The 13,949-nt window shown below is 36.7% G+C and overlaps 1 protein-coding gene across 2 annotated transcripts in view; it reads left to right on the top strand.

Annotated features, from left to right (window-relative positions):
• The window catches only part of Cntn3 (contactin 3), a 374,705-nt gene that overhangs the window by 287,614 nt on the left and 73,142 nt on the right, over nucleotides 1-13,949 (top strand). The gene's annotated exons all lie outside the window — the stretch shown is intronic.

Below are 13,949 nucleotides of genomic sequence, written 5' to 3'. Positions count from 1 at the left end.
TTTCAGGTGTGCTGTTAAGTCTCTAGTAGGAGATTTCTCCATGTTCTTTTTGTTGGCACTTACTTTTGATGAGCGATTTCTTGGGTTCTTTGTATATTTTGTAGGTCAACCCTTTATCCAACATGGGGTGAGTGATGATCTTTTCCCATTGTTTAGGTGCTGTTTTGTCTTATTGACTGTGTTCTTTGCTTTACAAAAGCTTTTCAGTTTCATGAGGTCCCATTTATTAATTGTTGCTCTAGGTGTCTATATAACTAGGTTATATTTAGGAAGTGGTCTCCTGTTCCAGTGCGTTCAAAGGTACTTCCCACTTTCTCTTCTGTGAGGTTCAGTGTGGTTGGCTTTATGTTGAGGTCTTTGGTCCGTTTAGACTTGCGTTTTGTGCATGGTAATAGATATGGATCTATTTTCATTCTTCTACATGTTGATATTCAGTTATGCCAGCACCATGTATTAAATATGCTTTCTTTTTCCATTTTATAATTTTTGTTTCTTTGTCAAAAATCAGGTTTTCATAGGTGTGTGGATTGATATCAAGTTCTTTGATTCGGTTCCATTGGTCCTCCTGTCTGTTTTTATGCCAATACCAGACTGTTTTCACTACTGTAGTTGTGTAGTACAGTATGAAATCAGGGATTGTGATGCCTCCAGAAGTTCCTTTGTTGTAAATTGTTTTGGCTATCCTGAGTTTTTTGCTTTTTCATATGAAGTTGAGTATTGTTCTTGAAAGGTGAAAAAAGTTTCTAGGATTATAATGAACATTAGATTGAATCTGTGGGTTGCTTTTGGTAAGATTGCCATTTTTACTATGTTAATTCAACCTACCCAAGAGCATGGGAAATTTTTCTATTTTCTGGTGTCTTTTTTAATTCCTTTCTTAGACTTAAAGTGCTTTTCAGTCAGGCCTTTCACTTTTTTGATTAGGGTTGCTCTAAGATATTTTATGGTATTTTTGGCTATTGTGAATGGTGATGTTTCTCTGATTTCTTTCTCAGACCATTTATCATCTGTATAAAGGAGGGCTACTGATTTTTTTTTAGTTAATCTAGTATCCTGTTACATTACTGATGGTGTTTATGAATATAGAAGTTCCTTGGTATAATTTTTGGTGTCATTCATGCAAACTATCAGGAAATAGTGAGAGTTTGACTTCTTTTCTGATTTTTTGTCCCCTTGATCTCCTTTTGCTGTTTTGTTGCTCTAGCTAGAACATCAAGTACTATATTGAATACACATGGAGAGAGTAGACAACCTTGTCTTGTTCTAGATTTCAGTGGGATTGCTTTTGAGTTTTTCTCCATTTAGTTTGATATTGGCTTTTGACTTTCTGTACATTGCCTTTATTATGTTTAGCTATGTTCCTTGTGTCCCTACTCTCTCCAAGACCTTTATCATGAAGGGATGTTGTATTTTGTTGATAGATACACATGCTTGTTTCTTAAGTCCATTTGATTCAAAAATCTTTAACAAAATCTTTAATCTGAGTTAATATATGTGTTTGATGTTGAGGTGTGTTTCTTGTATGCAGCAGAAGGATGAATCTTGGTCAGTGATGGTTATATGTTTTTAATGGTAGAGCTTGTGTATTTCCCTTCTTTGAGGTTTGCTGGTGTGAGATTATCTGTTGCCTATGTTTTTGTGGGTGCAGCTAAATATCTTGGGTTGGAGTCTTCCTCCTAGTACTTTCTATAAGGCTGGATTTGTGGATATGTATTATTTAAACCTGGTTTTGTCATGAAATATCTAGTTTTATCCATCTATGGTGGTTGAAAACTTTGCTGGGTATAGTGGTCTGTGCCTGCATCCATGTTTTCTTGGTGTCTGCAGCACATCTGTACAGGATCCTCTGGCTTTCAGAGTATCCATTGAGAAGTTGGGTGTAATTCTGATAGGTTTGCCTTTATGTGTTATTTGACCTTTTTCCTTTTCAGCTCTTAATATTCTTTCTTTTTTATGTATGCTTAGTCATTTAATTTTTTTTTAGCCAATTTGGTGTTCTCTAAGCTTCTTGTACCCTCATAGGCATATGTTTGTTTAGGTTGGGAATGTTTTCTTTTATAATTTTGTTGAATATATTTTCTGTACCTTTGAGCTGGCGTTCTCCTTCTTCTATCCCTATTATTCTTAGGTTTGGTCTTTTCATGGTGTCCCAGATTTCCTGGAAGTTTTGTCTTAAGAATTTGTTGGATTTACCATTTTCCTTTACTGATATATCTATTTCTTCTATTGTGTCTTCAGATCCTGTAATCCTCTTTTGCATTTCTTGTATTCTGTTGGTTATGCTTTCATCTTTAGTTCTTGTTTGTTTAGTCACCTTTTCCATTTCCTGAATTCCCTTGGTTCATCTTTATTTTTCCTATTTCAATTTTCAAGTCTTGAACTGTTTGAACTATTGGCTTTGCCTGTTTAATTGGTTTGTTTTTGTTTTTCTTGACTTGGTTGGCTTTCTTTAAGAGATTTATTGATTTCTTCCATTTTTTTTGTTTGTCTTCCATTTCTTTAATGGACTTTTTCATTTCCTCTTTAGGGGTCTCTATTATCTTCAGAAAATTATATTTAAGCTTCTTTTCTTCTTCTTCTTCTGAGTTAGAATGTTCAGTTCTTCCTGTTGTAGGATCACTAGGTTCTGGTGGTTACCATATTGCTCTTTAAGTTGTTGAATGTAGTCTTGCATTGGCATCTGCTCATCTTTTTCTCCAATTGGTGCAGGCAGTGTCTTTGCTTCTTGGTGCAATCCTTGCAGACACTGTCTGTCTCTCAGGTATCCTCTCTTGAACTGAATGTTGCATTTGCTGTCTGTGGCTCAGGGAGCTGCTTTTGGTCCACTTTGTGCAGTTACTCTCTGTGTTTCAGGAAGCCACTGAGGTCTCCAGGGATGGGAAGATTTAGGGGCAGAGTGGAAGTTGTAGATTACAGGATCCAATGGGGGAATGGAAGGAATGTTGGAGAAGCTTGCCTGAAGGAAGCATTCCAAATGGTTGGCTGACTACTGCTGCTAAGGAGGGTGGGCGAAGGGCCTGGGGTTTTGGGGCCTAGGGCCTAGAGTCTGAGTTGTCCAGTTAAGGGGCTGGTCATTCACCTCTGTATTAGCTATGTGCAGTACCAGTCTGTGTCTCAAAGAAGATGATGTGTTCATGGAGAATGGGTGGGTTTGGGGCAGTATGGGTCTTGTGGATTACAGGGTCCAATGTGTGGGTGTTGGAGCATCCTGCCTGAAGGAAGCTTGTCTGCTAGCAGGCTAGTGCAGTTGAATCAGCTGGGGGAGGGGCCGTGAGTCTTATCCTAGGGCCTATGGCTTGGCTCACTTGTTGCTGAATGCTATTTCTAATGTACTGATCACACTCCCTTTTTTAAAAAATTAATTTATTTTACATACCAACTACAGTTTCTAAAAGGTATATATAAACCTATTTCAGGTGTTTGTGTGTGTGTGTGTGTGTGTGTGTGTTTGTTTGTGTGTGTGTGTGTGTGTTTATATGTGTGTGCAGGAGCCTACAGAGGTCAGAGAGGGAATCAGATCCCTTGGAACTGGAAATATGGGAGGTTTTGTGATACTATGTGGCTCCTGGAAACTGAAGCCTGGTACTTTAAAAAATTGGTAAGCTCTTTTAACTGAGGAAACATTTAAATACTGAGCTGTCCTTCCAGCACTGACCACATGCTCTCTGTCCATTCACTTACTGATGAATCTCTAAATGGGGGATGAAGATGTTTCCAGAGTAACCTGCACATGGAAACCTGTACTGCACCCACATTGTGAAATGCTTTCTGTAATACCCGTCATATGCCATGGTATGTTGTGCGCTTGAGGATCTAGGTCCAAGGAGAAAGACATGTCTCTTCACCAGAAAAAGGTGAAATGAAGTTATAAAAAAAAGGTTCTGGAATACAAAAAGAGTATCTTTGAGGAGAAAGACTCAGCTAGGACAGAAGCTGTGAGATGGAAATAAGTTTGCATTGTGGAGAATCAGGGGAAGAAGAATTGTAAAGAATATTTAATGGTGGGTGGGAGGAAGGAAGCAGTGATCTGATTAGGAGCCAACCTTGGGTCATCAGAACAAGAGTTACAGAAGTTTAGTGTAGGTCTAAATAGCAGGAGTGGAGAATAGGGTATTGTGTAAGTACAGCTTGATGGATGTTCAACCCTGATGTAAATTGTAATACACACTGATTATATTTTCTGGTTAGTTATGCATGAACTATATGAATATGGATATGGCTATTAGATTGCAATTTTTAAAGCACAGGCTCTAATTCTTACTCACATTTGTATTTTTCAAAACATGTAGTGCATTGTAAGCACTCAACAAATATTTGTTGAAGTTAATTTTATTCTTTCTTGGATAGCTTCCCATACCTTAAAAGAAGCTATAATTCTTCATTTAATTGATGGCAACCATTTCTTGGGAATTTAGAAAATTGATTTTTATGGGTCTCTATTTGTGATCGCCTATTTAAAATAGAAACACTGTTAGATTTAGTGTATTTTCCTCTCTCTGAACCTTTTTGAAGAAGGAGGGTAAGTGGATGGATCAAATGGACAGGTTCATGTAGTCAGCTGTTCAGTCCAATAGATGGGTGAGCGGATGCCATTCTTGCCACACATTTATAAATGGAAACAAGCATTTAGAATGGTAATAGTTTTATCTCCCATATTTTGATATATAAAGTTATTCATAATTTACAGTGTTGTTTCTTTTCTCCTGAGTTAGTCCAGCAAGACACATTTCTCAGTGCTTAGCAAGCTCAATCTTAAAAACACTACCAACAAAACTACCTTCCTGCTCCATGACCTGTTTCCTGCTGTATTAGCTGACTTGCATATTTTTGTTCTATCCTCATCTACCTTTAATTGATAAAGCCAATTCTACAGGAAATAGAATCTGAAAATACTTTGTAAAATGACCCCGAGTCTAGAATCCTCTCCTTAAATTGGATATTTTGAAAAGGGATTTTTTTTCTAACTCTGTGTATGAGGATATGCGCATGCATTCACAAGTGCTATGGCACACCTGTTGAGGTCAGAGGACACTTTGACGGAGTCAGCTATGGTTCACGAGCACTAGAAATGAAACTCCGCTGTCAAGCTGTCAGGCTTGGAGGCAAGTGCTGTGACCTGCTGAGCCTTCTCATCATTTTCTTTCTAACTTTGCAGTTGAAAACTTTAAACAAAGAAATAACTTTAAGAATAGTGTAAGTTTTAGGCACTTTATTTTCCACAGTAATTATTAATTTACTTAATTGATAAAATTACAGTAATTTGAAATTTATATAGGAGAATTTTGCCAGCTTACATAATTACAGAACCTTATAACTCATTATATTTATTTTTTCTCTATCACTGCAGCTGGTTTTAATAACTTTGTATTTTATAATTTAATCGGCTGATGTCTCTCAAAGCACTTTTGAAATACAATGTAAAACATACCCAGAGGAGCTGGTAAGACGGCACTACTCATGCAAGCCTGACAACTTGAGTTCAGAACCCCAAGTCAGGAGACCAAATTGGGGATCTCTATCAGGCCCCTGCCCCTGAAGCTCTGGAAATCTGTAGAAGAGAGAGAGGAAGAATTTTAGGAGCCAGAGAAGTTTAGGACATCAGAAGAACATGGTCCACAGAATCTACTAAGCAGGGCTCATAGGGACTCACAGGGAATGAAGCAGCATTTACTGAGCCTCCATGGGTCTGCACTTGATCTTCGCAAATGTTATGGTTGATAGTTGGTATTTATGGAACTCTCAACAGTGGGGGTGTCTCTGACTATTCTCCCTGTTCTTCAGATCATTTTCCTCCTACTCCGTGGCCTCATCCAATCTTAATATGAAGGTTTGTTGTTTGTGACTAGTCTTATTGCATCTTGTAATGCCATGTTCCGTTGATATCCTTGGGAGGACTTCTATTTTCTGAAGGGAACTGGAGGAGCACTGGAGCTGGGGCAGAGGGAAAGTGAGAGGTGATGCAATTTGGGAGCAGTGGATGGAGGGGACACAGAGATAGGGATGCATTGTATGAACGCTGAATAAATAAGAGGAAAAAAAGAGAAAAAAAGGAAATCTCACCACCCTGTTCAAAACCAATCCTTCAACTTCCCCCCCTCTTCCCTTCTCCCTCCCTCTTCCTCTCCTTCTAAGCCCTACCCTTTCATACTTTCTCTTTCTTTTCATGTCTCTCATTGTCTTTTACCATCTTCTTTCTCACTTTCTATATTTCTGTCTAGATTCCAAGTTTGGTCTACATGCCATGCTCAGGTGATATCTCTGGGAGGTCTGGTCTTTTTCGAAGGGAAACAAAGGAGGAATGTGTCTGGGAGAGGAGAGTAGGAAGAACTGGGGGGAGAGGAGGGAGGGGAAACTGGGGTTATAAGGTATTGAATGAGAAAAATAAGAAAAAATCAGATTCAAATAGAATTTTGTATTCCCAATGCCCATATGGGAAGGTACGACATGGAGACAAGAGAATCTGGGAGAGTGCAAGGGCTAGCCAGCCTGATGTACACAGCTGTGAACAATAAGAGAGGCCTTGTTTCAAACAACGTGGAGGTGGAAGGTGAGGACAGATAACCACTTTGTCCTCTAACCACTACATATGCCATGACATGCAAGTATATCCCCACCACGCACTCTTTGTCCCCCCCCATCTCTCTCTCTCACACACACACAAACAAACTGTACACAGATTGAAGACAAAGTAGAATGTTTGAGGGAATAAAATTATGTCATATTTCTAGTTGCCTAAAATATAAGTTTTGTTTGAACCAAATTATTGCTTGTAGTAATTTAATATTTGTAAGACAGAGCATGGTCTACTGTGAAAGTTTTTCTGTATTGCTTTATTTTTGTTTTAAACACCCAGAGGATGAATGTCTGCAGTCCATTTACAGAACCCAGGGTCCACGCTTCCATTCCGTATTGCAGGTACAGAATTTGAACACAGAGCTTTGTGCCAACAAATGAAAGAGAAAAAAAAAACATGGCTAAGAAACAACCAAAGTGTCCACATGAGATGTAGTAACTTCATAAGGTGATGTAGAAATTTAGCTACCAAGAAATACATATGCATATGTCAAAAGCCAGGAGATGCTTATGGAGAGAACATTGTGATATAGTGCCTACACTCAACATGTGTAAATACAATCCCCTTCAAAGCTTCTTTTCCCCCACCACATACAGAAAAAAATTTGAATATTAAAATGGCTCAACTGCTTTATGGAATAAATGGGATACACACACCAAATCTCATTAAGCTAAACTTCCATGAGTATGTTTTACTTATATATTTTTAATAATCATCTAATCAAAGCTATTTTAAATGTAACTCAGAGTCAGGACTCCAGATGTATGTAGAGATCCTAAACTGAAAATGAAGAAGCAAATACTTAAGAATTTTAAGTTTCTTTTTTATATAAACAAATGTACTCCTGAACATTGAGATTGTATCTATTGAGATTATTCCTTGAAAACAAGTAAGAGGTATTTTCCCCATGTGGGCAAATGTCTTAATCAAAACTGATGTACTTGAGTGGCACAATATTAACTTTATTTTATGCAAGAAAAATTTCAAGGTAGCAATCCTGAAATATATAAAATTATGATAAAGAAAAGATTCATTTCTCAAGTCTATCACTGAAGCATATGACATAAAGACTGTTGATCTGTTGATTGTATAAGTAAATCATAGAATTGGTTCTTAATTTCCTAATTTGATATCCATGGAGTCTTAGAAGACTTGAACTATTTTTGTATCAAAACTGTTGCTGTATGTACACATATATCTGTTATATACAGAGGGACCTCAAGATATTTTAAATGTTAAAGACCTTTCTGCCCTAAAAGTGTTAGAAACATTGAATAAAATTGGAAATGAACAAACACTTAAATATTGATGAATATCTATAAAAGATGGTGACCTTGAAGCTGCAATGGTGAGGTAAAATGTTTCTACCTGGCAAGAATTCATTCAATAGCAGGGTAGGTGATAGATCACTTTTGATGTTTCATTAAGCTTTATCCTTACATATGAAAATTGTATGTGAACTCTTGGTATTTGTTGAAGAAAATGTGTTTATTGAAAACTTCCATGTTTTGTATTTGGTATTCCAAAAACCAGAGTGCCTGTGTCCTCCAATTGTCTTACCACACAGTAAGGGACTTGCCCACTCCCACCACAGTGTTGTCCTGTGGTTGTTCATGTGTGATAGCAGGTTAATCTACCTAATTTTGGGATGAAGTGTCGATAAAACATCTATGCTCACCTAGCAAGTTTATATCATCCTTTATCTACATAGAATAATGAAGCTCACACATTGATTTTTTTACTTTCATTGATTGACTCATCTCTGAAATACAGAAGAATAGCATCTCATATAGAGAGCCTTTGAGTCTTAATAATCTCTTTGAAATTTTCTATTAACACACAAGCCATTGGACAATTTCATGTCTCATTTGTTCAAACCAATATTTTTTCCAAAATGTCTGGCTATTTATAATCTTTACAGATACCCCATTGTAGAAAGACATAAACTGTTTATTTCCTGAGCCCCAAATATTACAGGAACAATGGCATCAGTCAAAATGGAGTACCTTTTGTACCAGCTAAGTTCTATATGCATAGGATATTTTTCAGACAGAAACAGTTGTCTTAACAGGATTAATTTAGGTCCAATTGTATGTTTCATATGTTCCAAATGTATTACAAAAGATTGAATACAAGTAGAACAAATGCTTCAAGATTGTTGACCATGTTCTTACAAATACATGGTCATTTTAATGCATCAGAGATAGCTGTAATTCTACAAGCTACTTGTTTGAGCTGAGCTCTTTTATCTCTAGCATCCCAGGGAACTGCTGTATGCAACAAACATCATGCAAAATAACAGAGCAGTTATTACCAGCTTTGTATTCACTCAAAGATAAAACGATTAACTGTTGAGTCTTTTTCATTCTGTTTCTCTTTCCTAAGAGACTTTCTGTCTAATGAATCACAAAACTAATACTGTTGGATTCAAAAGATAAAAAACGAAATGGTACAGCTAAAAGAATGAAACTCTAATATTAACTTTTCTAAATACTCTCTGCAGGTAATCTTTGAGCTCAAGGGGGAACAGTTATTTTACTGAGTATGTTAGTGGTGAGAACAGTTATAAAGGAAAAAACACAGTGTCTCATCTTTTTCTATGATATTTATTATCTCATATATTTATATTAGTATATGTTTGCTTTTCTTAACTGTCATTATTTATCCTGTAATTTATTCATTGTGAAAACTTTTCTTCTACGGCTAATTGTAAGCTTCAATCTTGTAGAATATATGCTCAGAAAATACTATCCAAACTATCCTTGTTATCTTCTGTGTAGCAGTTTAATCACTGTGATCTCATGTGAGCTCATCTCCACCAAGATGTACTTCCTGACAAAATATTCACTTGCTGTGTGTTTGGTAAAACTCAAGTTGAATAAATTATTCTATTATTCAGATCATAGGCCATGGAAGAACAATATTTCCAGAAATTCAGCTTTGTGTGCAGAAGGCTCTATACTTTTTCTATTTGAAAGCATACTGGGTTATTATGGATGTTTAAATGTCATCATAAAGTACAGGTTAATGTTGCCTGGACAAAAATATACCTTTTGAAAAAACAGTGTTTTTTTTTTTTCTGAAATCATAAATCCAGTTTCATTCCTGAATTACAGCATGGACCAGTAGAGCAGTATAGAGCGATCACAGCACCTCATCCCAAACTAAGCACAAAGCTAAATGAAATAATTAACCTCTTCCTATAAAAGGCCAATAAAACATACACATAAAGGTGTGCTATAAAACTAATCAATGCCATAATCATTTAAGTTGCAGATTTCTCAAAGAAAACTGGAGTACAATGTTTCTGAGCGTTAATCTCATCCATCTTCGTTTAGCTTCTTGCGCTAAGACGATGTTATTCATTGGTATCTACATTTTCAGTTCTATCCACTCACAGAAAATCCCGTTCCCAGAAAGCTTAGAAAGCAATTTCATTTATAGTGAAGTGGTATAAAAATTTCACTTCAAGTCTCTGTGGGGAAGCCTGGGTTATTGAAGGTTTTCTGTTGAGAAACAATTACTCCATCCATTTACTGAATATTGTTTATTTTTATGTTGTGCGAAATGCCCTGTGAGCCTTTTAGAACTTACTAGAAGAACCAATTTAGGAAGAAAATATCCAATTAGCTTAAAATTTTATGATACACACAGTGTTCACATTCTGTGAGAGTCAATGTATTTGTTTTGGAGATCCTTGTATGGTTCCTAGGACCTTAGGCCTCGCCTCTGAAATCCTCCCTCATTTCACCATGCCCATGCGGATAGCTTTGCTCAATTAATGTTACTGCACATAATGCACCATAGGACTCCTTTGTTTATATTGTTTCATCCTGATTATTTTTCATGGTGTTTGGATTCTCACAACAGCTGCAACACATACCAGGCAAACACAAAGGATTTCTTGTTGTCTTGGTTTTATTCTGTACCCAGATTTTGGTTATTCAAGTGTGCAGCTCATAGGATAAGACAATAAATAACTAATTATCCCTTAATCTTGGTACCAAAATCTGAGTCTCTAAACTTTAGCTCAATGTTTATCAAATTTATGATACAATTTTGCTATTTTAAGACTGATTAATTTCTAAGGAGTAGGTTTCAGTTCCTTTGTGTAGTTCCTTCTGCTCCATCCTAGAACACGGAGCATTTCTGCATTTGACTTCATTTAAAGGCCTTCATGAGTTTTGGATACCATTGACTAATGTCTTGTCATTTTATGTTAGAAAAAGCCACCAAACCTTCACTCATTTTTTTTAGTAGCAACTATAATTATATTAAGTTGGAGCAGTACCCTGGCTCCAGTATTTCTACTGAGAGTATTAGCAATCAAAATAATTTGGGACAGTGCCCTTGGCTGAGTTTCTGTCCCTATTCTGAGTCTTTTCTCTGTAAGAATTCTCATTCTCATTTTTTACAGTCCTCAATCCTCTTTCCCGTCATCCCTAGTCTGTCCATTTCTGCCCTAATAGTATAGTTTTCTTAACCACAGCTAAATCATTTTATGTTTTGTGTGTGAGTATATTATATGAATATCTGCATATGTACCATGGGCATGCCTGGTGTACTTGGAAGTTAGAAGAAGGTATCAAGAAAACTGAATTTAGTGATTGTTGTGAGCCAAATGTATGACCTTAGAAAGAGCAACAAGTGTTCTTAACCACTGAACAGTCTTTCCTTCCCTATGTTCACTTATTTTTAACACACCATATCCAATTAGTTTTGCCTACATACACATGACTATGAGACCAGTTACAGGAGCCTGGAGAACCTATCACTGACCACCCTCCTGAAGAGAAGGACTCTTCTTCTGCTAGTAACGTTAGCTGCCAGCAACTCCTTAGCTAGGGTTTGGACCTTAGAAGTACATCCCTCATCCAACTAGAATTTTTAACTAAATTTTGTGTAGCTATTGTTTAGGTAACTACAGCTGTGCTACAGACCACACTTTTATGCAATGAAAGCTCAGCGAATACTTCAAAGGTCAGCCCATCAGAGATGCATAACTCATGGAGATAGATGATTTAAAAAATGCCACCAGAGATGAACTCATGGAAATAGGTGATAAAAAATGTCACCAAAGATGCACATCTCATAACCGTATTTAGCAAGGTGATAAGGAATATTGCCTTCTGAATGTGTTAGCTGTCCTTATTGCAGATTTTTTTTGTGTGTGTGAAACCATAGCTCTTTCCCTCACATTACAGCTTGGGGATTTCCCCCACAGCACTGCGGTGTGTTATTTGTTTACTGCTAGATTCATATATCTGTGGGTGGTCAGAATATGACTTTTCATTTAGCTATATCATTCAAAATATATAATAAATATTGGGAGATGCTTCATAACTGGATTTAGTTATCCCATTAGGTCTATAGATATTTATAGCCTGCTTGTTCTTTTGCTCATATTAACTGCACACTGTTAACTCACGTTGACCTCAGAACAAGTTCAAAGTAGACTAAAGGCCTTTTGTAAATATCATAAGCTTGAAACCTTACAGTTATGTACAAGATGAGAGCCGCAGATGTTCAACCAAGGTTACAAAGAAAAGCATGATGATTCTTCACTTGACACTCTATTGCACTGGATTTTTGCCTCAATGTTGTCATGGGCACTGTGCCCCCCTCATCTAGTCATGGTTTTGCTCCTAAGACCTTGGGACCTTATGCTGCCAGGGCAATTGTTCTTCCCTTATCACTTTGCCTAGTAATGTGCCTCTCACCAATGAGAGCCTTTCTTATGACTCCTTCTTTTGCTTCAGGCCTCCAGGGGAAGGAGGATTTCTTTGAGAGACCTGACTAAGGAAGAAGAAGAAGCTAGGAGTAATTAGAAGTAGGGCAGGATTAGTAGAGTAGAAATAGAAAACTATAATGAGCACATGAATACAATAGACGCATTGTGAGAAGACTCTTCCTCTATAGCTCTCAGATTTTAGTTCCTTTGCTTATTCTAGAATCCCTATTGGACCCCTAGAGAAGACTTCTAAGTCAGGCTTAAACTGCTGCTGTGAGTTCATGTGTGCAACAGCCATGCCATGTCTAAAGGACAACTTAACACCATTACTCCCAGTCCTGTGGCTCTAATAGTCTTAATTTGTCTTCTTTTTCCCTATTTCCTGAGTCTAGGGCCTGGGAAGGGTGATGTGGGTTTCAAAATAGATGTTCCGTCTGTGGCTGAGCACTCACAGCTGCTTCTTCTCAGCAGTTCGAACAGTAATGAGTCAGAGGCAGGTGGATCTCTGTGAGTTCGAGGCCAGCTTGGTCTAGAAGACCTAGTTTCAGGACAGGCACCAAAGCTACAGACAAAGCTACCTTGTCTCAAAACCAAAAAAAATAAAATAAAATAAATGAAGCTTCTCTGACCAAGGTTGAACTGAATATTTGAAAATGTCATTTTTCTCTTTATTCTCTAGGCAGTGACATAGGTAGTTTTATCCTAGTTACATTGTATTAATTATAAGAAATCTAAGAATAAATTAACTATGATGGTTATATAGGTTGTACATCTTCCTATATGAGACTTCATATCCTTTAGGGATATCCTAGAACCCATCCCCAATAAATATCAAAAAGTGACATGATATATATATATATATATATATATATATATATATATATGTATATATGTATATATATGTGTGTGTGTGTGCATGTAGAATGCATAATAGTATTAAAAATTGGGATTAGAGTTTTGACTTTAATCTAATATCCTCAACATCTTTCCTGAATGATCTGCTGAATAGGTCCAAAGCTATAGACATTAATTGACTGGTTTGCATATGGTATCATGCTGACACTTGGCTGCAAACCATGGAAAAAGGTTTATTTTCTGTTTGCACAGATTCAACACACATGTAAGGATATGAACCATAAAAGATAAAAGACATTTAAGTGTGAAATGCAAGATGTGGTAATGGTTTTAGGAATTCAAAAGAAAAGGATTATAATTATGTATAGGCATGTTGTATAATAAAGATAAAGAGATCAGACATATGAGGTGTTATGCTGTCTCATTCTTCCTTCCAAGTGCAAATGAACTACCTCTCTTAGAAATGCTACCTAAAGCAATTGTCCCTTTTATATCACTTTCTCTTTCTCATTAAAAATGCTTTTCTGAACCCTGTACATTCCACATTTACTTAGTCTTTAATTGTCTTTTTCTCTCAAGATTAATATTCCTAAAGGAACACCAGGTTATTGTCTTGTTCACAGTGTAGTCCCAGCACATTACATGTTAGACATTCATTTTAATTTCTTTGATGAGAGAGATGGTTATAGGCTACATCTTTAAGAATACACGTTGGAGCATAGAACCTATGAGTTACACCCATGTTGTTACTGAAATTTTTTTCTGTAGCTCATGGATGACTCTGTGTGT

The sequence above is a fragment of the Microtus ochrogaster genome, unplaced genomic scaffold, assembly GCF_000317375.1.
Source record: "Microtus ochrogaster isolate Prairie Vole_2 unplaced genomic scaffold, MicOch1.0 UNK1, whole genome shotgun sequence".
Taxonomy (NCBI): Eukaryota; Metazoa; Chordata; class Mammalia; order Rodentia; family Cricetidae; genus Microtus; species Microtus ochrogaster.
This window is presented reverse-complemented; position numbering and strand designations above follow the sequence as displayed.